Source organism: Mercenaria mercenaria, chromosome 16, assembly GCF_021730395.1.
Source record: "Mercenaria mercenaria strain notata chromosome 16, MADL_Memer_1, whole genome shotgun sequence".
Lineage (NCBI taxonomy): Eukaryota > Metazoa > Mollusca > Bivalvia > Venerida > Veneridae > Mercenaria > Mercenaria mercenaria.
In genome coordinates this window covers 52,716,542-52,743,545 of record NC_069376.1, presented here as the reverse complement: position 1 = coordinate 52,743,545, position 27,004 = coordinate 52,716,542, and positions in this window count along the sequence as shown.

Sequence of the window (27,004 nt, the reverse complement as noted above, 5' to 3'; positions counted from 1 at the left end):
TTCGGAAGTTCCGGTTTTCAGAGGTTAAAAATATATAGAAATAAGAACAGAAAAACGGGACCTTGAGTTTTGTGCGGTTTTCAAAGGTTTCCGGTTTTCAGAAGGTCCGGTTTTCAGAAGTTCCACTGTACCAATACCAATTTAAAATCTAGAACTACCATCTAGTGCAGAATACCAAATCTGGTATCTTCCATCATGAGCAAAATAGAGGTAATATTCTGAAATTAAATAAAGTGTGGAATTTGTTTTCCTTGTCTCCATCTCCAGCATTATCGTATATCAATTTGTATTATATACCAATACCCATGTTCTTTACCGTACATACTCATCTATATCAAACTTTATAAGATTACTTATATTATAATACCTTTGGATTGGTATTCAGTGTTTATAAATACCAATATTGGTATATACCATTTGGTGTAAATACCAAGTGTGTTACAGAGCCAAATATCTTAGAATTTGTGTTTATAACGGAAGTCGCGCTATATGTGTTTATCTAGTGTTCGTAAATACTAATAATCAGCTAAATCTATCGTTGTTACAAATTGGTATAATTGGTAACCGATCCATTTTATTGGAAACTACCAGTGCATATTAAAATAGCGTGCGATACCAAATACCAACGGTGTGTTACAGTGTATTTTTGTTTAGTATGTCTCAGTGTTCGTACAGATAAAGCGCAAACTTTTTTTATTGAATAAACCATAACATACATACATTTTATAGGAACTTTTATGATTTGTTTTATTTATCAGAATTTTCAGCCATCAGTGAATCACTCCGAGCCTGTACACTCATTTGAACTTGATACTGCTGACAGTGATACAAGTACACAGCCAGTAAGTTTTACACTTAATCAAAATAAATTTAAAAGAAAGTACAGGTTGATTTCCCATTTCAAGCAAGTTTTTGTAAGTAATTTTACTTCAGTTTTTGCATTTGTACTTCAAATGATATGTGAAATATATAAAAATAGAATATGAAGTGATATCTTGCATGAATATAGAGGAATGCTTGCTAGCTAGTGTATTTTATTTATTGCAACAAGTTGATAGAGTAATCGGGAAGCGCTTTAAGATTGAATTACTAGAGGGTTACACCCAAACAGATTTTCCTCCCCTAACAGATTCTTATGAGATTTTACTTTATACAGAAAATTAATTAAGTGAAACATTTATAAACGTTGATAATAACAACATCTTCACAAACCTTACTAAGATATGGCTTTGACAAACAGACAAGTACTTGATTTTTTCGACAGTTGTGGCAAAAAAAAGGTAAAAAAATTTTAATTGAAAAAGACATTCAAGAAGTAACACCAAGTTTTAAATCTTTTGAGAAATATGTAGAAAAACTGAAAACACGGGTAAAAAAAGGTCTGTGAGAAACACATCAAGATGTGAGAGTTTTATTACCTCAGTCTTGTGTATCTAAACGTGTTCCTTAATTAACATCAACAGATTGTCTTGATTCTAGCACAGCTGCAATTAATGAAAAGAAAACAAAACCTTGAATTGCTAGAAAAGTGTAATGAATTACATCAAACACAAACTCAGCTTGAACAAGAACTGGATTCTGAAAAAAATAAAAGCTAGTTATTTGAATCAAAAACTGAAAAAAAATAATACTAAAACTGTATTGAAACGGACAGCTGCACGTAAAACTTATACATATAAAAATGTCAAAAGTTGGAAGAAACTATAAACAGTAATAAAGATGTAAATAACAATTTAGAGGAATCTCAGTTTAGAAAAAAACATTTCTTGAAAATCAACTGAAGGAAAAGAACAAGGAAATACAAGAGTTGCATAGCAGCATTGAATATCTTGAAAATGTGTTACAAGATAATAGAACTGAATTACATGTTTTTGATAATGACAGTAAAAGGTAGTTCAGATTTGAAAACCATGTGTTTATGAGTTATTACAGTATCAAGTTAGTGATTCTAAAGTTTCCAACGTCTACGGCGTGATAATCCAGTGAGGCAGCACTATAAAGTTGGGCATTGTGCTCACTGCTCCAAGTAGACACCGTCGTTCATATGACTGAAAAACTGTTGAGAAAGACGTTAAACCCGAACACAAACACAAACAAACAAACGTTATAGAGTCTGTCTTGAAATCAGCTAACATTAAAGCAAATAGACATTTGCGAATTAAGTCTACGTGGACTGTGAACACCTAAGACTATCGATTTTTCAAGGGGACCGTCTGAACATGATTATTTTAATTTATGTGTGGTAGGAAAACATTCCTATAATGATGGTAAGGTCTGGCTTATTATGTTACCGCACAGGATAAGATTTGACTTTGTCTGTCCGTCCGTCTGTTCGTCAACGACTTTCAAGAACCGTACATGTCTGTGCATCCCTTGTGTGTAGAAGAAAACATATCGGATTGATTGTATAAACTGAAAACTATCAACAAAAAAATGGATTTCATTTCATTCATGTTTACGCCCTAATACAGTATAAATGGGAAGATTTTTTATTTTAGTTTTTCCTATCTTCCGTTCATTTATCTAGCAACAAAGCTGTCCATCTCTTCGTCCATCCACTACTGACAAATTAAAACAATAAACTTATACGAATACAAAGTCTTTAACGCGGCTGTTACAGAAATAACAAGTGCTCCGCCAAGCGAGGCAATATACGCCCGAAGGGTTATATGAGAGGATGGGAGCAAAATTTAAATAACTTTACTGTTGAAGCCCAAAGGAAAAGGACAACAAAGGGAAGAAATTCCACTAAAAATCATTACCAGGTACAGATATGTCAAAATACACCTGAACATTGCAGGTACCATCCGTGTTGTACCACAGAAAAGTGGTCTAGATTTTTCCTTACGGCCAATAATAAAAAAGTTACAAAATAACCTATTTATAGTAACATAAAAGGGAAGTAATTTAATAAAAATATTGAAAAAATTGTAAGTGAACAAAAAAGATATCTGCCAAATAAAAACAAGAGTACCGCAATGCAAGGCAAAGCAACATAAACACAAAACAAAGTCATGTGACCTTTGATCCCTAAGTGTGACCTTGACCTTGAAGCGAGCCATGCGCTCTGCACGTCGTCTCAATGTGGTGAACATTTGTGCCAAGTTTCTTTAAAATTCTTCAAGCAGTTCAAGAGTTACACACCGCGCTCGAAACAAAGTTATATTACCTTTGAACCCTAAGTGTGACATTGACCTTGTAGCCAGCCATCCAAAACATGCGCTGTGCACGTCGTCTCAATGTGGTGGACATTTGTGCAATGTTTCTTTAAAATCCTTCAAACAGATCAAGAGTTACAGAGCGGACACGAAACAAAGTAATATGACCTTGACCCCTAAGTGTGACCTTGACCTTAAAGCGAGCCATCTGATACAGGCGCTCTGCACTTAGTCTTGATGTGGAGAAGATATGTATCAAGTTTGTTTGAAATCCTTCAAGGGGTTCACGAGTTACAGAGCGGAGTCGACATGAAATTGCTAACGGACAGACGGACATACAGACGGCCAGATGAACACCTGGGGTATAATAAAATACATCCCTTCGGACGTATAATAACAACAAAGGAATGGAGATGCAAGATATTACGTTTTCTACAGTTTTCACAATGTTTTACCTGCTGACCTACATTTTGATCCCAGCTGACCCAGTTTAGATTTTTTTCATGTCGGACGATGACGACGATGGAGTACGGATACACTGCGATCAGACTAGCTCATCTTTTCAACTTTGTCGCAGATGCGCAACTTATAATATTGAAGAACATTTCAGGAAAGTGTTATGACGCTAGATCAGATACTTTTTGCGATATGTATAAAAAAAAAAACCATTTCTCTGGCGAACAGACAGACGGACAGACAAATCCAAATCTTATTCTGTGCGGTTACATAATAAGCCAGACCTTACCATCATTATAGGATTTTTTTCCTACTATACATAAATTAAAATAATCATGTTGAGACGGTCCCCTTGAAAAATTGATCGTCTTAGGTGTTCACAGTCCACGTAGAGTCTAATAGATTGCCATGCAAAATTCAGTGTTACAGATGAGCCTGGAACGTTTATATTTACCTCAAACACACGTGAAATATTTTGTAATGCCCCTAATACAGTTCTACTCACAGATGAAACCTCTCGAAGTATGGTGCAAAATATATGGGTTATGAGGCATCTGAATCAGATAGAAACTTATGGGTGTTGTGACTACGAGATATAGACACAAAATCATCATCAGATACTTTGAAAGTCTTTAAAGAAATTCTACAGGACTTAGATGATGTAACTATGGTTGGAAATAATGAAACTTCCAAAAATGTCATGTCACATTGTTGCAACACTTTCTGATAGAGCTGCCATAGACTCTTAGGTAAGATTCAACCAATTGTTATCCGATTTCCGTAGAGATCCTACCACTTACCTACCAAAATTATAATACTTTTACAGATGAGGAGAAGCTGCCTCTTGAAAATATATGTAATGTTTTTTGTGGGTTGCGTGCGCTTGTGAACTTTGCTAAAAGCTGCAGAACTTGCATCAAAGAAGTATAGAAGGGCATTTTTGAACAAAATATTCCAAGTTGTGATAAGTTGTATAAGGACAGTGACCCTGGTACTTGTAGACTAGTAAGAGCAGCATCCAAGGCTTTTGGAGAGGGGTCAGGTTGAGATGAGAAGAGCGGTTGTCAAGGAATATTTAAAGTTTTCTCTCAAGAATTTCTAAGACCGCATGGTTTTACATCTGTTCCATTAATATCATATCGTGGAGCAAGATTCAACATCCTTTTCCAGAATGCGGCAGTGGTGTTGTTGGTTTTTTACATTCACAGATGAAGGAATACCTAGAATCATATGGCGCAGAAAATAAACTCTTGAAGTATATACTCTGACTTGAAAACAAAAGAATTTGCGGCTGGTGTAAAGGCATTAGGCATCATTATGCCCCCGAAGGGAGGCATATTAGTTTTCAACCGTCCGTCCGTTAGTTCGTCACAACGTTAACTTTTTGCATGAAGGCACTTTACTCGCGAACCACTGCACCGCACCCAGGACCTTCAAACTTCACATGCTGATGCTGATAGTACTTATTGAGTACACGACCTCTATTGACTTTGAGGTCACCAGGTCAAAGGTCAAGGACACCAGGTCAAAGGTCAAGGCGCTGCGGGGGCATTTGTCACCATTAGTGACAGCTCTTGTTAGTAAACTATTAACTTTTTTCTATGGACAATATTAGAGAGCAAAGGTTTTTATTATCGACAGGAATGAGAAATATCTGGTGCATGTTACATTTTTGGAGGACGCATCCAACAATATTAGAAATTTCATGAGTGGAGAACTTTTTCCGTTTGGGCAGAATACTTACATTGAAAAGGGATCAGTATATGATGTTCTGATCACCAAACAAGAGAAAAATGGCATTAAAGTAAATATATATATATGTATATCCTGAAAAGTTACGAAATTTGACAAACGGGACTTTCGACGCCGGTCGGCGATTTGTGTATTTTGTACTAATTTTAGATTGTTATATAACTTTTTTTAAATAATAACATTATCAAGATAAAGTTCATATTAACAATCTTAAGGCAATTGCCATCCACTAAATAATTTAATTTAAATTAAATCGATCATCTGAAAATTCAGGAAAAAATTCAAGTGGGGTTTTGTCCGCCAAGTCAGTTTGTTTATCCGCGGGGATCAAGTCCGTATTCTGTTCGAGAGAATATTGTATATATTATGATGAAAGCGGCATCATCCAATACGTGTCCTTTTGTTTTTAAAATATATTCAGCTTGACATGTTATATTTTCGTTGTTTTTTTAATATTTAAAACAATTCATAGCGCACATGCGTGCCACCCGGATACGCATGAGAGAAAGTTAAGCTGGTTATGAGAAAGGATAAGAGACTCTACCTTTTTCCGTTGTACGGTAAACACAATGGGGGTATTCGATCTACTCCTTACCACCGAAATAAAATGGCGGCCAAAACAGAAAATGTGAGGTTTTCTTACTTTTTATCTTTTTCAAAGATTTCTAGACCATGACACATGGCTATCAACCTGCTCCACTGTTTTTTTCTATCTATCGGTACCATTAACTTTGGAAACAGTGCTGTAATTTGTCTGGAATGCTGGTCATGGGATTTGAATCGATAGAAAATCCTCCTGAAAACACGGGATAAGGAATAGTGCGATTAGCAAAAATGGTCTTTTTCCCTAATTATTTAAATAGTTGTGAGCTATTTTTCTGATAAGAAGTAAGATTTTAATACATATTTCCATCATGGTTAGTCTGGAGCCGATTAAAAGTCGTAATTTTAAATTACACAGTTTTTTGTCTGATAGTAAGGAACAGTGTACGAAAATAAGAGGATAAGGTGCAGTTCACTTCTTCAAGCGACTTTTTTCTTCGCTCTTTTCAGAGACAATCGAGTAAAGTTCTGTTACAATAATATTTTGGTGATCATTTATAACTATCTCTTGCTCAATGTAGGAAGATTTAAAAGGTATCAGCCTGTCTATCAGACACGTGATGTACTGAAAGCCAAAAGTTAATATACATACGTTATGCGACATTTAGGCGCACTAATTCACGATTTTATGAATACATACAGACAAGAAATTATTCGTGGTTGAAGCTTTAACATTGTATACGACTTTTCATAATTATGGTTAACTCTTACATCAGAAGTTAACGTTGGCTTAGAGTTATGATGAAATATTACCTCGCAAGTAGTAGATTATTGAACGAACATTTAACTGTTACAATACATATTTAAAAACATTGACAAAAGGCAAATCGCAAACATAATTAGCTCATAAAATCATATATATACTCTTATGATGCCATTAACATATACATTTGGAAGAGCAATTTTATGTGTCCTGTTTGTATCTTAAGCTGCACTACCACAGTAACGTATTATTACACGGAATTACATGGGTATGAGAAAACATACATTAAAGTAAGGCTTAATATGTGGCAAATATGATTGTTATTTACAAAGTTATGCGTCTTATACCACGAATTTAAGTTCATTTAATTATCAAGCTTTTCTTGGAAACATTTATGTCAATCAACTATAACATGTATTAAACTTGTCAAAATATAAAACATGCACTTTACAATTATACTTTTAAACAACAAATAGTGTGGTTATTCCTTTGTAGTAAAACCGTTGACATATAATCAGCATAATCTTATGCATAATATGACTATACAATCTTGGTAACCATCTGATCAGAAATATGCTGATGGTAACGTATGTATCCCGAATTAAGAATAACGAATCAGTTCATTTTTGAGCATCAAAATTCGTGTTCAAGAATGCCATCAAATTGAAGCCGACCATTGTAAATCAAAAGCACAAATACTTATTTATTCAAATTAATTATTTCTTACGATTGTCAAATTAATTATTCGTAATTTCAAAGGCGGCGTTGATAATCTCGTTCTCTTGTATATTTGTAAGGTGGCAGCCCTTATAACAAGTGCTTTTGTCATTGAATCCATGAATCACACAACATTAATCTGTATATAAGAAGAAAAAGTGCTAATTCAAATATTAAAAATTAAATGTAACCGCAAGTCACCGTGTCAGAACTTTTCCAAAAAATGAAGAAAAGATCATTTTATTTGAGTACAACCATATTCATGAACCAAGCATCAACACAAACCGACAATTCTACATATAAAATTTCATTCAGAATTAACAGTTCTATTAAGTCTGTCTTTACTGTAAAGACTTTTTCAAATATATTAACAGTCTTGTAAAAGTATTTCAAGATACATCACGGTTGGAACAAAATTTTATGCCCTTTTACAGGAAGATTTTTACCTTAACAGTAATTAACCCACCACGAGTCAACAGTGAGTTATTATTACTGATTTACGCATACATACACCAATAACGTATGTATTCATACATACATTACCGATCACTGTGCTATGGGTACCACGGGTATGCTGTTTCCATTCATTTTGTATTCAAAAAATGTCAAACATCTATCTTTATGATAAAAATGCTATATGACATACGACCAATTCTGTAAACAAAACCTTTTTAACAAGAAATTAATATTAGAGCATATATTATCAGATTTTAAAAATAGAATTTGCATGATATGTTTTGAACAAAAATTGTGATAAAAACAAAAATTTTCAGCAAATTAAAACGCCCGAGCGTTTTATCTTGGAACCTTGACTTCAGAAAATAAAAGAAGCTCATGTTGTATAAAATGGACTGTCAGTAAGATATCAAGTATGAAAGGATACATACGTTACCATACCTAACGTATGTATCAATAGTTTGTACGGTGTTTATGGCGTACTCAATATGTATAACAACATTAATATAATTGAAACAAAAAATATAGTTGTCATATAATCACAAATAGGTTTTACTTTAAGGAGTATCAAATTAGCTGCCTATATAAACCGAACATGACCAGCGGAGCCCGTTGAAAATTTTCAGAAAAAGAAAACACGTCTTCAAGGACAAATGTGCGACTTTACATGTGTGAAATCTGCATCTTATGACGTAGACGATACAAACTGATGACACTGTCAATTAAAACTGATACACAATTTTTTGTTTATGTTATTTTAAATAAGACTGGTAACGTTTGTATCGATCATGTATCATTTTGCCATTTCTTATGCCATTTAAATTAAGAAGGGCCTCTGCTTCATAATAGATTTATTGAAAATGCATGCACTGTTTTGGCGTGAAAATAAAACTACTCTTAGCTCAACATGAATTGCTGTGATTTTCAATGTCTTAGAATAAAGGTAACGTTTGTATCATAGAAAGTGGAATCTTTACATAAAGAACGTTTAAATGAAAAATATATCACTGTTAATTATATCTTGTATCAAATGTTATAACATGTAGTTGAAACAAAACTAGAAATAACCTTTAAAGACATAAAACCGCTATTCTTTTTATGTCAAGCTCATATATTCATAGTAGGAATTAGATCCATAACGTAAGTATCCCTTCATTGGCGTCATATCTGTTTTATTGTTTATGAATCGTAATAACACAAACATACATATTATGATGCAGTTGTTAGTAATTAGGGAATATGTATTCTTTGCATTTACTAAAAAATCTGTCATTAACTATAAAAGCGATCGAGCGTTGTGAATTTTTGTATAAAACTTGCGCATGGCATCAGTAACGTATGTATTATTTTAAATTGTCTCTAGTACATTTTTTGGATTATGGATCAGATAAATCCAGTTGACATTAGGGAACAAGTATAAACACGTATTCAATGAAATTATTGTATGTTTAATTTTCTTCTGGAGCCTATTTTTAAACGACCACGATAATGAACACTCGATTGTTTATCATGACTATTAACGAGGGAAGGGATTACACTATGGTTCACCTGCAGTATTGGTGTAGTTTAACAGTCAGGGTCACGATTCAGACCTCTTTCATTATTACATGGTAGAGAAATGTCAGTTGGTTATCTCAGAAACGATGAGAGAAAACTGTAAGTTCAGTTTGAAAAAAAAAATGCACTGCACCTTATCCTCGAATTTTCGCACACTGTTCCTTACTACGGACAAAAATTCTGTTTTTTTTTTTGAAAATACGAACTGTGATCTGCCCAAAACCAACAGTGTTAGAAAAGTATGTGGAAATATTCCTTCAAATCGGAAAAACAGCTTACAACCTGCGGTATATTAGGTAAAAAAGACCATTTTTGCAAGTCGCACTATCCCTTATCCCGTGTTAACCGGAGGATTTTCCATCGATTCGAATCTCATGACCAGCATTCCAGACAAATTACAGTACTGTTTCTAAAGTGAAGGGTACCGGTAGATAGAGAAAACAGTGAAGCAGGTTGATAGACATATGTTATTGTCTAGATATCCTTAAAAAAGAAAAAATGTAAGAAAAACTCACATTTTCAGTTTTGGCCGCCATTTTTTTCCATGGTAAGGAGTAAATCGAATACCCCCCTTGGTAAACATTAATCTTCAAATCAACCCGTATGTTTTAATTACTTTATCTGTAACACTGGAAGTTAAACATACCACTTGTTTTCCTGATCATCTTTTAACATTTTTTGAATTGATAAAACAACAATGAAACTTTTTTTCTGAAAATACTACTAGATTCTACTACTGTGAACTGGGCCCAAGTTTTTATTTTTTTAACACATTTAAACGTCAATAATTTTGAGTAACATTACAGGGCGCCGCCACATTATTTATATACAAGAAGCGCGGCGACGTCATTTAGCATTACGGTCTATGGGGGAAAATACAACTTGAAAAAATCTTATTTTTTAGAAAAAGAGATAATTGATCTTCGCTATAAAAAACATATTGTAGGGCATCATAAGGCATACTGATTTGAAGCCAGCGACCTTAACCACTCGGCCGAGTCCACAAGTTTTAAACTCATGAGAATTAGTCAAAATGTTTGTCTTGATGATCCCTAAGTCAAGTTCGAATGTGGGTAATGTGCGGTCAAAAGCTAGGTCACCCCGTCAAATCAAAGGAGAAGCTTGTAAACACTCTTGAGGCCACATTTAGGACCTTATCTTTATGAAACTTGGTCAGAATGTTAATGAGATGTGGAACATAAATTTGTAGTCCTGTTTGGCGCCATATATCCTATATTGTGTTGGTGCGCCGTAAAACCCAAATAAATAAATAAATAATCTTTGTGATTTTGGTCATGTGGGGGTAAAAAAGTAGGTCACTAGGCCCGAGTTTGTTTGTTTAACGCAGTTTTTCAACAGTATTTCAGTCATGTAACGGCGGGCAGTTACCCTAACCGGTGTTCCTGGATTCTGTACCCGTACAAACCTGTTCTCCGCAAGTAACTGCCAACGTCCCCACATTAATCAGAGGTGGAGGACTAATGATTTCAGAAACTAAACTTAGTTGAGAGATATAGGGCTATCACGACCCTGGCAGTTCCTATGGTCTGCAGGCTCCGTAACCTCTGATCTCGTTTATAAATTCCAGTTTTAAATCTGTCCATTGTTTTCTCGTTTAGGGCAAACCTATTTTAGTAGCTTGGGGACGCCGCTTTCATTGAAAGTTCCAAGTGCACCGCCATATGAACACATCAACAGATGTCAAAGTGTTTTATAGATGTAGGATGTGTAAATGTTGAGTAATGTTCAACTTTGGGCTAGAGGGCGTGGACGGTACGACGGTAGTATGCATTTCAACTACCGTCCATGAACAGGCTCAATCAATCCGAGAATGCAACAGTTTCGTTTTTGTCGTGTTGAGCGATCTGTGGAGTTTTTGTGCGAGTTTTAACCCATTTTCAAACTCGGCCTAGATTTCATCAAGGTTATCATTTTGACCAAATTTCATGAAGATCAGTTGAAAAATACAGCCTCTATCGTATACACAAGCTAAATGTTGACAAACAAACAGACAGACGACTGACGCCGGACACCGAGTGATCAAAAAAACTCACCTGAGTATTGCTCAGGTGAGCTAAAACTCTAATATTTCACATTTTTGTTTACATCTTGCAATATTATTATGTTTGCAGCTGATTATTTTAAAACACACGTATATACATTTTTACATAACTGTTTTTAGATATGCTTTACATTTTTACATGGATGTTTTTATGCCCCCGAAGGGAGGCATATTAGTTTTCAACTGTCCACCCGTTCGTTCGTTAGTTCGTCACAACGTTAACTTTTTGCATGAAGGCACTTTACTCGCGAACCACTGCACCCAGGACCTTCAAACTTCACGTGCTGATAGTACTTATTGAGTACACTACTCCTACTGACATTCGGGTCACCATGTCAAAGGGCAAGGTCAGAGGGGCCAATGTTAACTTTTTGCATGAAGGCACTTTACTCGTGAACCACTGCACCCAGGACCTTCAAACTTCACACGTTGATAGTACTTATAGTGTACACGACCCCTACTGACTTTGGGGTCAAAGGTCAAGGTCACAGGGGCCAATCTTAACTTTTTGCATGAAGGCACTTTACTTGCGAACCACTACACCCACAACCTTCGAACTTCACATGCTGATAGTACTTATTGAGTACACAACCCCTACTGACATTGGGTTCAAAGGTCACAGGGGCCAATGTTAACTTTTTGCATGAAGGCACTTTACTCGCGAACCACTGCACCCAGGACCTTCAAACTTCACATGCTGATTGCTGATAGTACTTATAGAGTACACGACCCCTACTGACTTTGGGGTCACCAGGTCAAAGGTCAAGGACACCAGGTCAAAGGTCAAGGCGCTGCGGGGGCATTTGTCACCATAAGTGACAGCTCTTGTTAGATATGTTTTACATTACTCATAGTGTTCTTTACATTTTTACATGGATGTTTTTTTGGGTATGTTTCACAATTTTATATCAATGTTTATGCTTTACAGTTGTCGATTTTGCGATATGACTTCTTCTCGGCGATATATGACCATTTTGTGTCGATTCGCCGTAAAACCCAACTCACTCACTCACTCATAATGAGCTGAACAGGATACCATTTCACTAAACTAATTACGCAAAACATTAAGTTACGTGCAGATTTTGGTGTAGAATATAACCTTAACGCCTTCATTAAATCTAACCCAATTTTATGTTTCAAATATTTAGACCTTAATGAATTAATAGGGGTTTTGGTTTCATTGACAGAATCACCTGTTTAAGAAGTATAAAGATCTATAATATTTGGACCGCTTCGGTAGCCTAGTGGTAGAGCGTCCACTTCGAGTGCGGGAGGTCGTAGGTTCGATCCCCGGCCGCGTCATACCAAAGACGTAAAAAATGGTACTTGCAGCTTCCTCGCTTGGCGCTCAGCATTAAGGGGATAGTACTAAGACTGGTCAGCCCGGTGTCAGTATAATGTGACTGGGTGGGGTATCATGCCACGTGTCTACGGCGTGATATTCCAGTGAGGCAGCACTATAAAGTTGGGCATTGTGCTCACTGCTACAAGTAGACACTGTCGTTTATATGACTGAAAAATTGTTGAAAAAGACGTTAAACCCGAACACACACACACACACACACACACACACACACACACACTATAATATTTGGGTAAGTTTACATTTGGCGTAAGTGGCTTAGTGAAATGGTACCCTCATCAAAGTTTGGTGAAAATCGTTTGAAGATTTAGGAGAAAAAGAGTGGACACAAAGTGAAAATCAGTCAAAGTGTTTATGAAATACAGAGTGGGCACGAAATATGCAGCAAAAACCTTGGCTCCGACCTTGTGACCCTGACCTTCACTTGCCAAGGTTACTGTTTCTGTCAAGTTCCTTGTGCGCAAGCCTCGGTATTCACTAGTATCAAGATCTCACCCTGGAGGCCATTGTAACATGGACCTTTCGTCGCAAAATTAGTAAGACTCAACTACTAGAAATCTCCAGTCAAGGCAAACCTACAACTTAACATTCTTCAGTTATCTCTTGACAACATACGAAGAATGTTCATCTGTACAGCAGCAATGCTTTATATCTCTCATTTGTCATGTGCCAGCACGAAGAAAAATACATAAGATGTCGATTGCTGAAGCAAAATGCCTTCACGAGGATACTCTCAATTATTGGTCTCGTGGTGATGGTTATTTTGGTAAAGGCAGCTGTTACGCTTTTAACACAATAAAAATGTTCAGTGTATAATCCATGTCAATTTTTTTTTATGATTGAATGGAAAAAAAACTATATTTTAAAACCTTGGTATGCAGGTTTTTTTTTTGAGGCGTTGAATAAAAATAAAAACATAAGGCCTACAAAGTAACTTGTTTATTACATTACAATAAGAACATTTCAAACTAAAACAAACTAATAAACCAAGTGATAAAATAACAATACAATAAGAGGATATAAACTCCAGTTGCGTTTTCATACTTCCACAATTTATCAACATCCAAATATCAGTTAAAATTCTTGTCCACTAATTCCTTATATATTTTGATACTGCAAACCCTCAAAGTAATACCACCTTGCCTGAAAGACCACTGGAATATAAGACAAACATTTAAAAGTCCTTGATTAATAAGATGCATTTAATAAAGCCTTGAAATCTAGAAGACCTCACTATGAAGAAGATTTATGTAAATCCCTAAGGTGGTCTTAAAATGGAGGTTTTACTGTACATACCACTTTTGTGAAACTTAAGGATTTAAAGCAATGTCACAACAAATCTATGAAAATTAAGACAATAACGAAAACACAAACAGCGCTGATCAAGGTATTACACGCCAAAAGTAATAAGCAATTCGTAATAAGTTAAAACAGCATTATGGCTCCCAGCCTTTGAAGCCAATCTTCCAACTAAAAGATGTGTGACAATAAGGTAAAGGAGCATACTGTAGTTTGCCATACTATGAACTGCAGCGATTCTGTAATTAACAAATTTTCAACACTAAATGACTAACACTAACAAGAAGCAGTTGTGAGACTGGCATATCCCCTGCCAAATCATACGTACGACCCGCCCGCTTAACTCAATAGGTAGAGCGTTGGTCTACGGATCGCGAGTCTTGAGTTCGATCCTCGGGCGGAGCGTGTTCTCCGTGACTATTTGATAGACGACATTGTGTCTGAAATCATTAGTCCTCCACCTCTGATTCATGTGTGGAAGTTTGCAGTTACTTGCGGAGAACAGGTTTGTACTGGTACAGAATCCAGGAACACTGGTTAGGTTAACTACCCGCCGTTACATGACTGAAAAACGGCGTTAAACCCAAAACAAACAAATCATACGTACGTACCGTACCCTACCAAACCATACAAACAGTAGTTAAAAAAACAGAAAACAGACTAATGGCCCTGAATTGCTCACCTGAGAAAACTTCAAAATAGGACCACCAGTCATTTTAGTAAAAAGCTGACTGACAGACAGACGGACGTCGGGCTGTAGATGGCAAAAGCTAAATACTGAATGACAATGCAATATAAATCTTATGAACTTTTGTAAAGTAACATGACAGAAGTCAATAACACAAGTGGCAATTCCTTTGCCAGCTTTCTATAGAAAATGTGTTTCCTTTTACCTGTAGGAACAAATTATTTTTCATTTGTAAACATCAAATCATACAGTTTATATCATTCATAAAACAAAACATTGATGTTCACTCGGTTAATATTATATTTTAATGAACAAATGTCTTTTTGTGATTTCGCTGATGCTGAATTGTTTGTTTTATATATATACTGAGGTTAGCTTCAGATATTTTGGGTTTTGTTATGTTCTTGAGGATTGATAAACAAATAATAGGATGTGAATATCCTGTTTAAGTGCAGACCACTTTGTAAATGAAGCATGTGGAATGTAAACATTTTTATTGGCTCTTATCGAATCCGATTGATTAATTGATGATAGACGTGACGTAATGCATAAGCCAGCTTATGCTAACTTCTAGCTCAAAATAATCCAAACATTAAAAATATGCTAATACAGGTTCCTTATTTTAAAAAAAAATAGGTAACAAAGCTTCACAAAAGTGCTTATGATTTGGTTTCTGTTTCAAGTTCTCGAGTATTGAGATATATATCAGTAGTCAGCAGTGTTCTTTAGTTTCTAGCGAGGAATGCAACAATCTCTGAATGTCAAAACATTAATTCTTTACACAAATGTGAATGATTACGCCAGTCCTTTAAATTTGAAGAAGATCTTAAATAAGAATGATATTTTATGAAAACATTACTCATGGAATGATAGCTTCTTACATCGTATTGCCATGCTAATGGAACTTGGAATAGGTTACTTTTCAGTGGAAAGCATCACTGATATAGAGTGAGAGGCTTATCTGTACTCAATCCGCGAACCAAAAAAAAACATACAGGCACAGTCGCATTTCAAGTGATTTGAATATTAGTATGGATAGAACTACAGACAAAAACTATAGACTTCCGCTTAAAGTTTTCACTTTTCTCTATTTCATTGCAACACTATTTGATTTTCAATATTTTTCAGACAGTAGTTTTGAAAGTGACTGGTCCCTGTCCCGCTTGCTCTTGCAATTTAGATTCAACGAGTAAGCGATACAGTGAATTCATGCATGTACTATAATATTTATAATTCTCTTTTGAAATGTCACGGCTCGTATATCATTCTACATCTCTTATAGTTCAATGATAATTCTACGCTAAGGTTCATGATATATTGTCCATTCTCTATGTGCAGTTTATTTATAATGAATCTATCCATACGGCGATGATTCATTACAGCTGCACGTTAAATGTCAAAAACAGGAAAGAATGCTGGTAATTTATATTGATTGCGAATGCTGTCACGTACAGAACTCTTCAGGAATATATTATGAAATGTGATTGAATTATGACCGATGTATGTCAAATTAACTCTTAGATGAATGATTATGATCAGGAGTGTATATGTCATAATTGTTATAAGAAAACAGGACTTTACGTTACACGAGTGCAGCTAAGATAGTAACAAAAATAAAACTAATTCGACCTAGAAGAAGCATAGAGAACAATGAAAAACAAGAGCTGTCGGAGTACAGCGACCAACGCTCGACTATTCAACAGCCTTGTAAATTGAATCAATACAAAAGTCGAAAAAGGGGGCGTAATTTTGTAAAATTGCAAAACAGTGTTATGGAACCTGTACAGTGAATACCAGCTCATGCGCAGTTTCAATCCATTCCCATCAGTTGGTACTGAGATACCAGCTTACATACAAAAACTTGACCAAAAATATTGCTGAAGTCAAAGTTGGGCATAAATTTGTAAAAAATGCAAAATAGAGTTATGAAACCTGTACACTTCATGTCCGAGCATGTTAGTAAACAAGTATGTGAAGTAATCCATTCCCATTAGTGGGTACTGAGATACCAGCTTACATTTAAACCTTAGCCAAAAATATCTAAGTAATTTTGTAAAAAGGCAAAATATAGTTTTGTACCTGTGCAGTGTAAGTCAATTTATCACGGTGAATAAGTGTGTAAAGTTTCAATCCATTCCCACAAGTGGTTACTGAGATACCAGCTTACATAAAAAATAACCAAATCGGAACGCCGACGCGTGGGTAAGTCCAATAGCTCTATATATTCTTTGAATAGTCTGGCTAATAATTGCACTTCCGTTTTCATTCAACCTGTTTATAAGAAGTATTGAATAGTTCGTTTAACGTCCTCAAGCATCGGATTATGCGGAACACTGTTATATAAGAACACAGAAGTCCACTCGTAGGAACAGTTTTCTCTGAGTGATAATCGAGTAAAACTATTTTTTCTGCAAAATGTGATTTTTTACGAATTAAGGATATGCTACAATGTGACTGGTTTTGTAGTAAGTGTAAATGTTACAAAGGAATTCTTAAGGACGCTCGCTACAGTTTCGTATTTTTTTTCTCAATAATAGATTTTGATGAAATGTTTTGTATTAAAAGATCATGTTATGATGTATTGAAAAATGAAATAAAAGTACTAGGTCACCAGCTTTGTTTCAATTTAATTTGTCCCTAGATATGGTGCTATTTTAAACATTTTTCAAAATTTCTGTAATCCCAAAATATATTTCAGTAAAGTACAATAATCAGCATAAATTTGATTGTCTAAGCATTTTTATAACGGAAAACAATATATCTATTTGAAACATGCTCAGAGAAATCAAAAGAACATGATTTTGTAAAGAAAGGAATACTTGTTCAGCAGACCCAAGGGCTGTTTTTGCATATTTTTGTCAGTTTTATGTTGGTACTTCTGCTATTTTATCGAGTTTCACATAATAGAATTTGATCAAACTCTGCATATACCTTTGGTTATGTCTACCTAATCTAAAACAAAAAAAAAATTGATAGGTCACCATATTAGATTTCGCTTAAATCAAATTACAACGAGGTGGGGTGTGGCGGGCATTTATACAACGCAGGTTGGTACGAAATACTCTTTCAGTGTTTGAGCAAATGACTTAGAAATATATATATATAATTATCAAACCGCAGATTTCTTAAAAGACGGATTTTAAGGTGTTTCTGAAGCATTTTGATGGCATAGAACGATGAAAGTTTCCGCCTTTTTTTAAACAAAACCTATAGTTTACGAATGTACGGTACGGGATTAGAAACAGCTGTGACTCAATGTAGAGTTGGAGCGCTGGTATAAATAACAGACTCCAGTATATGTCGGATTGAAGCAATTTGAACTAAAAGTACGTTAAATGTATACATTTTGTAACCATGGTGATACTTACCATAACCTTTAGTCAGTATATTATACATTTTGTACATTAAATGCATGCGAACATACAATAATTTGCGAATTTTTGCCGTACGCGACATTAGATAATCACTTCCGGGCATGCGCAGAAGACCGCACCAACACTACAGTGAGCTATAGGAATAAGGTCAGTAATTTGGTCGAAAATGTGCTTCTGTGGTGTAGTCGAAAGAAGTCCATAATAAACAGATCCTAATTTTCCCATTTTCTGCGCAAATTCGTGTAGAACGAGTGCTTTAATCACACTTTTTCGCTACTAGAATACATTCTGCATGAAATGAGACGGTTTTCATGTTCATACAACCCACATGGCAAGTTTTGCAGATCGAAACCGGAAGTAGGTGTTTATTGCGCGGAGGAGAGCAAATATGCGCCATTTTTAGGGTAGCAGACCACAACTGACTGGCATTTCACTAGGAACTATTCAACCCCCTATTTTCTTTTCATTTTTGCGTTAATTTGTGATAGAACTTTCATGAAAAATTGGTGTAGGAAAAAGTGATGTTCTCTAAAGATACGTAAAGACGACATGAAGTTGTCGTTTTTTATATGAAACAAAGAAGGATTTTAATTACTGACCTTTAACCATCGATTACAAATTGGTACGGTGTTGGGGTAAATATCGACCCGTCCGGAAAAACTGTAGCGAGTGCCTTTAAAGCTACTTGCCTATAAATTGGTTAGGCTTATTAAACATGTAGCATATAATATATACAAGTTTACAAGTTTATTCATGTAAATTCCAGGTCTTAGACCCAAGAGAACATGTGATACATTATATGGCGATATATAATAGCACAATTTTATGCATGAAAATTGACAAATATAAACTGCTCTATATTATATCATAGTATGCCATTAATTAATATCCATGACAAAGCAAAATATTATACCATCTCTGACAATGGCCTCGGCTATTGACAATGACCTGCAGAAATGAAATTTAATACAAATAAACAGTTTGCATTTCGAGTTATCGGGTAAATATTACTTATATACATAAATATAAATGCGAATTATGATACACTTACAATTCTATATAAGTAGAACTTTGACAATGACAATGGTTGCTGACAATGATTTTTATCAGTGTATTTAGATACTAAATAATATATTAGTTATCCGGTAGATATCACTTGTGATTATACCAATTTAATACAATTCTCCATGATAAAAATTACATGCATGGATCTTATACACTCATAGACATTTATAATCGGCCACCTATGATTTTCATATATTTCGTTAAGACTACACTGAAAATAAAACAAAAAAGTATACCGAGCATGGTTGATTTATACCATTTTAATGGAAAATTACCCTCACGAATAAATAGCATATGGGAACAAAGTTGATCGAGAAAATTTTAGTCGTGTAACTTAAATATTATCCAAGTTATCGCAATTACAAAAGTGACCGATTATAAAAGTCTACGAGTGTATGTATATATGACACTGAAAAATGATACGGTGTATTTAAATAAGGGTAAGATATATGTAATAAAAGAAGTTTGTTTTCTCTATTATTTCAAAACAAAATAAAAGGCTTACTTCCTTCCGTGCAGTTTTCAGGATATCAAATTGATGTCAATAAGTTTATAACACTGTTCACTTATATGGCATCCATATTTTATCGGATGCTATGAGAAGAAAAAAAGAATTACCTAAAAGTGTATCTTTATGTGCTTGATCGTCTGCTTCGAATAGCATTATTGCAAGAATTAACATTTCTTTGTGTGTTTTTTTACGTGTATCAAAATCAGCATGTGTTTGGTAATTGTTTTTTGTTTGGATGTGCAGGCTGATCATGATCTACACTGGTCGCAAGGGCAGAATCAGTCGTGTCCAGCATGGTAACGGATAGTTTCTTTAGCAGGAAATATACAGGTCGCGTGTACAAGTACGAATCTCTGACTCTGAAAAATAGGTATAGAACGAAAGATATTATTCACTGAAATATGTAAAGTTATACAAAAACCTACAGGACATAACACATTAAAACTCTGTAAATATTAAAAATAGAGACACCGCGTTTGAACAATCTTTTTACAGAACAAACATAAGACAAATAGGGAAAACCATGTCACAAAATAACGTTTTAACATTGAGTTAACAAAGTTTGAGCTTCAATGAAAAAGATAACAAGCAAATTCGATGAAATGGTATCCCCCGCCGAAAGGGTTTGTGGTGAGGAATGGCAAAAAATATATCCGACAAAAAGTTAAGGATGTTACTAAGAAGCAAATAATTTCATTAGTCAAAATCATTTTAACAGAAAATGAATGTTATTTTTTGGTTGGGGAGTGGGGGGAGGCAGGGGGGGGGGGGGCAGTGGGGGTGACCGGGTGAGGGTACAAAACATCACATGTTGATTATAAATATTGATGGAAAATTAAAAATGAAAAAAAATAGGGGGTGATGGGGGCGGGATGATGCATGATCGGGGTGGTGGGCATGACTGGGTTGAGGAGTGGGGTGGGGGAACGGTACAACTTTGCATGTTGATAAATTTTCATGGAAGGTTAGAAAAAAAAAACTAAATGATTTTTTTGGGGTGGGGGGGGGGGGGGGGGGGGCGAGAGCGGGAGAGGATGTGACCAAGGCAAGGTGGTAACAAGGTGTGGGTACACAACTTCACATGTTTATAATAAATGTTCATTGAAAAGAATGAAAGAAGTTTAATGAAATTCTACCAAATGGTTGGTTTGTTATGTACAAATCTGTAGATTTTTAAACATTTATTGGGCAATAACTCTAAGGAAAAATTACCAATTCAAAACAATGACAGGCATCATCGAAGTATGTTGGTTCGTATTTATTTCAGGTTTCATGAAACTCTACCAGCTTGTTACTGAGAAATGGCTGCAGACGTGGATTTTTCATTAAATCAAGGGCAATAACTAAGGGAAATTGACCAATCAAAAACAAAACTTGACGGGCATCATCGCAGGATGTTGGTTCATGTTTATTTCAAGTTACATAAAGTTCTACCTGCTAGTTACTGAGAAATGGCTGCGCACGGACACACGGACGGGCAACGCCATTTCAATACCCCCTACCCCTCCCCCCTCCCGATATCATCAGCGGGGGATAACAATACCTTGTTTTTAAAAAGTGTTATTGATCTTCTCTTTCCTCACCACAAAGTGCAAAAGTGTGGTACACTCAAAATTGTATACATATTATTGCATCTTTTAAATTTATAACTGTTTATTCTTGTCGATTTATATGGTAAATCCATTTGATGGGTATTTACATACAGAAGATTATAACTATCTAAAGATAAGCCTAGTTTATTGCAGTGAAATTATTTTCACGAAGATAGATAAATGCTTAGAGCTGTTAGAAACCGTTCTGATGTAATTACTTTCTTTATGTTTTATCTATCTCCTGCGCTTCAAAATGTTAATCAAAAATGTTATTTGTTTGAGGAAGACTTTATGTATGATAAAAAACTGTTCCAAATAATGTTATCAAGTATATTGCGAGGTATCATGTACTTAATTCTGATATAGATTGCTGTTATTTAGTTCTTTTTTCTGGTTCGTTTTGTAAAAAAATGTATAGTACGTGTTCTTCGTTTGTTTTATCTATAAACGTAAATCACTTTAGTACTTGTTTAATAATGATGTCTTTGTCACACAAATAAACAAAAATAAATGCAATGCAATAGTCAAGCTGGGGCCGTATTCATAAAGCATCTTAAATATAAGTTTTGACTTAAGTTGAAGATTTTACTTAAGTTTGTGGCGATTTCAGCTTAAGTTTAAGTAAAAACTTAAGTCCTATTCATAAAACAGCTTAAACTTAAGAAATGACTTAAGTCAGAAAACAAAATGGCGTCGCAAGTACGATTAAAGTGTTGTTTTTCAGATAAAAGCACTTTAAACATAATTGTGCATGTTGTATCTGTCTGAAATTAATGTTGTATTTTTTTAATGTTTTCGTCCACAATAAAAAACAAAAATTACTTATTAAGTTGTTTTATGAATAACAAATATACGTTAGTAAAATAAATTTCTTACCTAAGTAATACTTAAGTAAACAAGTCAAATGGTTTATCGCGGCCAGAAATTTGTACAAACCGGACAGAAGTTGCGAAATTGTCATTTGTGCAGGAAAGAAGCGTTTACCATAATGTCCAGTACTGGACAGGTATAGTGACCATGCACGGACACAGCAAATTTTCTCAGAGGGGGTCCGATCCCCCCCCCCCCCCCCCCCCCCCTGGAAATTTTGAAATTTAGCACTTCATTTTTTGCATTCAGGGGCAGTTTTATGGACTAACCTGTTAAAATTGAGAAAAATGATAAAATCAAGCTTTCTTGAAGGTAAAATTCTTAGTTTCTTTTAGATAAATAATATGAATTATGTCGGGGTCGTATGTAGCAGCAGCCGCATATACTTTACATGCAGTCCTAATGTTGCCTTTTTCGAAAAACATTTTCTTTCCTTCTGGTCTTCTTTCCTTTTTTAAAGATTTTCCAGAGGGGGTCCGGACCCCCGGTCCCCCTCCCCCCCCCCCCGCCCCCTCTGTATCCGCGCATGGTGACATATCACGCGTTCTGTTTATGCAGGTAAACTTGTGTTTGGTTAAATTTCAACAGAGCACAATTGTCTGAACAGTGTACAAACTCATTACTGTTTTTTCAGGAGAGGGTGGAAAAAAAGTGGTAGAAAATGAAAGCAGTAACATTTTTATTAAAAAAAAATAAACAATGAGACAAACATTTCCAACATCTTTGGACGGTTCAAAAATCCCATGTTAAACATACGATAAAGCCCGAAACGCGTGAAAATGTTCCGAATGTAAATCGGGTGAAGTAAGCGCTCTATGTATGCGTCCAGATTGATTAAACTGGGCGAGTCTACTTACTTATTACTTGAGGATGAAAAAAAAACGTGTTTTTTAAATGTTGCTAATAAACAAGGGTGGCGGTTGAACTACTAAAAGTACAACAACAGTTAATTCACAACAAATCGTACGGTATGTTTTATAATCAGTAGAAGCTAGTCGTTTTTACGCTTATGAGACCTGTTTCACCCACAAGAAAAGAATTCACAGGTCCATCATGAAATATTTTCCCCAGCACGCATATACTTGTCCTATTCAAAATGGCCGCGATCAATAATCAATTTCTTATACTTATACTTAAGATGCTTTATGAATACGGCCCCTGATCTTTTTTATTTCCTATACATGTATAGATGGTAGTGAAGTAAAAACTAGCAATAATTTTCTGAAGAAGAAATTATTCCAATCAAACTTTTCCACCCATTATTATGCAGGACAGTAAACTTTGAAAATAGAGAATAACAACCAAACAATTTTAGAACAATCCCCGGCCGCGTCATACCGAATACGTAAAAATGGTACTAGTAGCTTCCTCGCTTGGCGCTCAGCATTAGGAGAGTAGTGCTAGGACTGGTCAGCCCGGTGTCAGTATAATATGACTGGGTGGGGTATCATGTCATGTGTCTACGGCGTGATTTTCCTGTGTGGCAGCACTATAAAGTTGAGCATTGTGTTCACTGCTACAAGTAGACACTGTCCTTTATAAGACTGAAAAGTTGTTGAAAAAGACGTTAAAGCCGAACACACACACATATGTAACAATACTAAGGTAAAATTGTATGTTGCTTCCGTACTCATGTAAGCCACTATTTTACACAGTGGCATCAACATTTTGACATTTGAAAATGCATCTGGCATTCTTATATGCCCATGTCTCTATATCATACTAAAATCATTGCTGAGCAATATATGAGATCTTTGAATTGATAATTACAAACTGCCTAAACCAATGAAATTTAAGCATCCCAGAGGGAAAATTCTGACCTAGTGTCAATGCATATGGATGCATACAAAACAACAAAACGGACAAAGGGAAGTAACTCTGTAAAATGTATTTAAGCTAGGTTCATAAAACCTGGTGATGTGTATTGAGGGCAGTTTGTAGATAATGTATATACATGACTAATGTTTGTAGGTGAAAGATCAAGCTCTCTATTTAAGGTCAAGTTAAGATTGTTTCCGCTCCATAACTTTTATATGCATTGATGAATTATCCTTCTTGTACACACAAACGCATGATGAGATGATGTGTCAACACTTGATCTATGCTTGTAGGTTAAAGGTTAAGGTCACTTTTTATGTCAAGTGAAAGTTTGTTTCTGCCCCACAACTTAATTGCAATGAAGGAATTTTTTAACAAAGTGTTTCCCATAATTGGACTATTTGTCTAACACATGACCCATGGTTGTCTGTCAAAAGTCAAGGTCACTATTGAAGATCAAGTAAAAAATTTCTTTACCATAGCTTTTATGTGCAGTGATGGATTATCTTAATACTTCACACAAATGTTCCGCATGATGAGTCAATGTGTCGTGTACATGGTCTATGCTTGTATGTCAAGGTCACTATTGAAATTGTTGCCAATAACACAAGGGACAAACACTAACAGAGTTTTGGTACTGGTAGGGGACTCTGTGTGTGTGTGTGTGTGTGTGTGTGTATTAGGGTTTAACGTCTTTTTCAACAATTTGTATTGCTACTGATTCTGCTGTATACTTGAAATGTTGTCATTGTTATACTCTTGTCAATATTGCAGATGGAGACATCACTACACCGTGGCTTGGAGAGGAAGAAGTTGAAGAACAGGTGACACTGACCATGGCACATGTTTTGAGAGCACTTGTAGGGAGTAAAACATTCCACGTAACATATCATCGGGGCTGACAGAGTTTGATCATCAATCTGAAAACCTTAGTTTTGTAAATACATGTGTACCATCAATATCATTTTGTAGAATCAGAAAGTTACAAGAATATGAAAAATTGGAAATGCACATGATTTACATCGTTGTAGGTTCACCGGACTTTGGCATGGTATAGGCTAATTATGCAGCAGTGATTTATTGTGTTCACCTTTTGTACCTAGCATGTCGTTCATGGTGTTTCATCAACAGTTTTACTAGAAACATTCTAGAGGTCTCAATATTGACATATTCTTCACGAGATTGGTCAGAATGTTATGATGTTAAATATATTTTACATAATGATAGATGATAGTCAGAGGAAGCGCCCCCCCCCCCCCCCCCCCTTTATCTTACTTACATTTGCCTTGACTGTATGTCTTTCCTTCCATCCGAATAAGTGTATCTAGTGTCATGCTTATCTAAAAGTATTTGAACTATAGTCAATAAATCTAATAGGATTTTGCATCAGCATATGAAGTTGTGCATTTGGTGTTTAGTTTTGGATTTCACTTAGCTAGACCAAAGTAATGACCCTTGACTAAGAAAAAAAACACATACAGTGCTTAAAATTTTGGGTTGCATATAATAGCCCATTTCACAACGGTTTTAAACGAGAATCCACGGAAATCGGCGATCATGATCCGAACATCTAATCGTCTGACTAATCAAATGCTGGAGGATACATTTACAAAATACGCTTTAAATAGTAACATAAATTATAAACAACGGCGCGTATTTACTTTTTAAAGTATGGATTTTATTGTAAGAATGTCAACTGAAACTACTTCATTATTTATACTATCACTCAGTACGTTTAACCGGAGAGTGGTAATGTGAAAAAAGAACAACAGTCCAGCAGGAAAAACTTCACAATTAACTTTTCTTTGTCTTAGAACTTGACCTACAAACGCTACGATACCAGTATACATGTATACTTACTCGGACATGTCCGTTCGTGTAGTGCTCGAAAGAAACTTCCCTGACTGAGCGAAATCGGAATGCGTATAGAGGAAATAAGTAATAATAGTAGAAATATTGAATTTTCTGAAATTCTTTGGCAGTTTTCCAATAGAATAAGCGTCTTTTAATTCAATAGAAGGACGCTCGTCTGCTGCTGAAGCACTCGCCATCACAAAACGGTCATGTACAATTAAGAACCAGTATTTCATTGGTCGAGCCGATCTGATGATAAGCCTCCACGTGATCTGATTTTACGAAAATTTCCGATAAATTCCGAAGTTCCTGTAAAATGAGCTATTATGTTGTCGGACCAGTACAATTTCTTCTTCTTTGCTGTATAGTAAAACAAGCACCTTCTGACATGGATTGTGACTTTCACAACAAAATTGCAGCATTGACAGCTCTGTATTTCTGAAGAATAACCCTGTTCCGGTCAGTATTGCTTAGAAAATCACTATCATCAACGATGAACATTTTTGCTACACATCAAAGTTATAAGTCCATGTTCATATTTCCAATACACATCTGTCATGTCTACCAGTCTGGAGTTGTTTTTTAATCCATCCGCACAGGAATATAGTCCTGAAAAACACAGACAAAACAACTGTTAAAGGCATCAGAAATGGTACAAAATGTACACAGTGTCAGTAAATACATTTAAAATTTAACATGTCAAAGTAGGGATGGCTTTAAACTGGGAACTTCAAAATTTCAAAGAACTACTTCCTAGGATACAACGACCCGGAAGTACTTCAATATAGGGTGACACCTTATCGTAAAAGGATTATTTCATCCAGTCATGAAACAATGCAGAAGTATAATGCAGCTTGTGAATGTGGCGGATCAGGATTTCACTCAGCAAAAAAAACAAAGAAAAATATCAAACAGGGAATGCCACGCACCAAAACGCAGCCTCCCCAAAACGAAACCCCCAGCACGCAGACGCGCGCACCACACACACATACACACACACACGCACACGCACACACACACACACACACACACCCAAAGCCAACACATAAGGACAAAACGAACAACACACGCACACAAAGCCAACACATAAGACGAAACGAACAAAC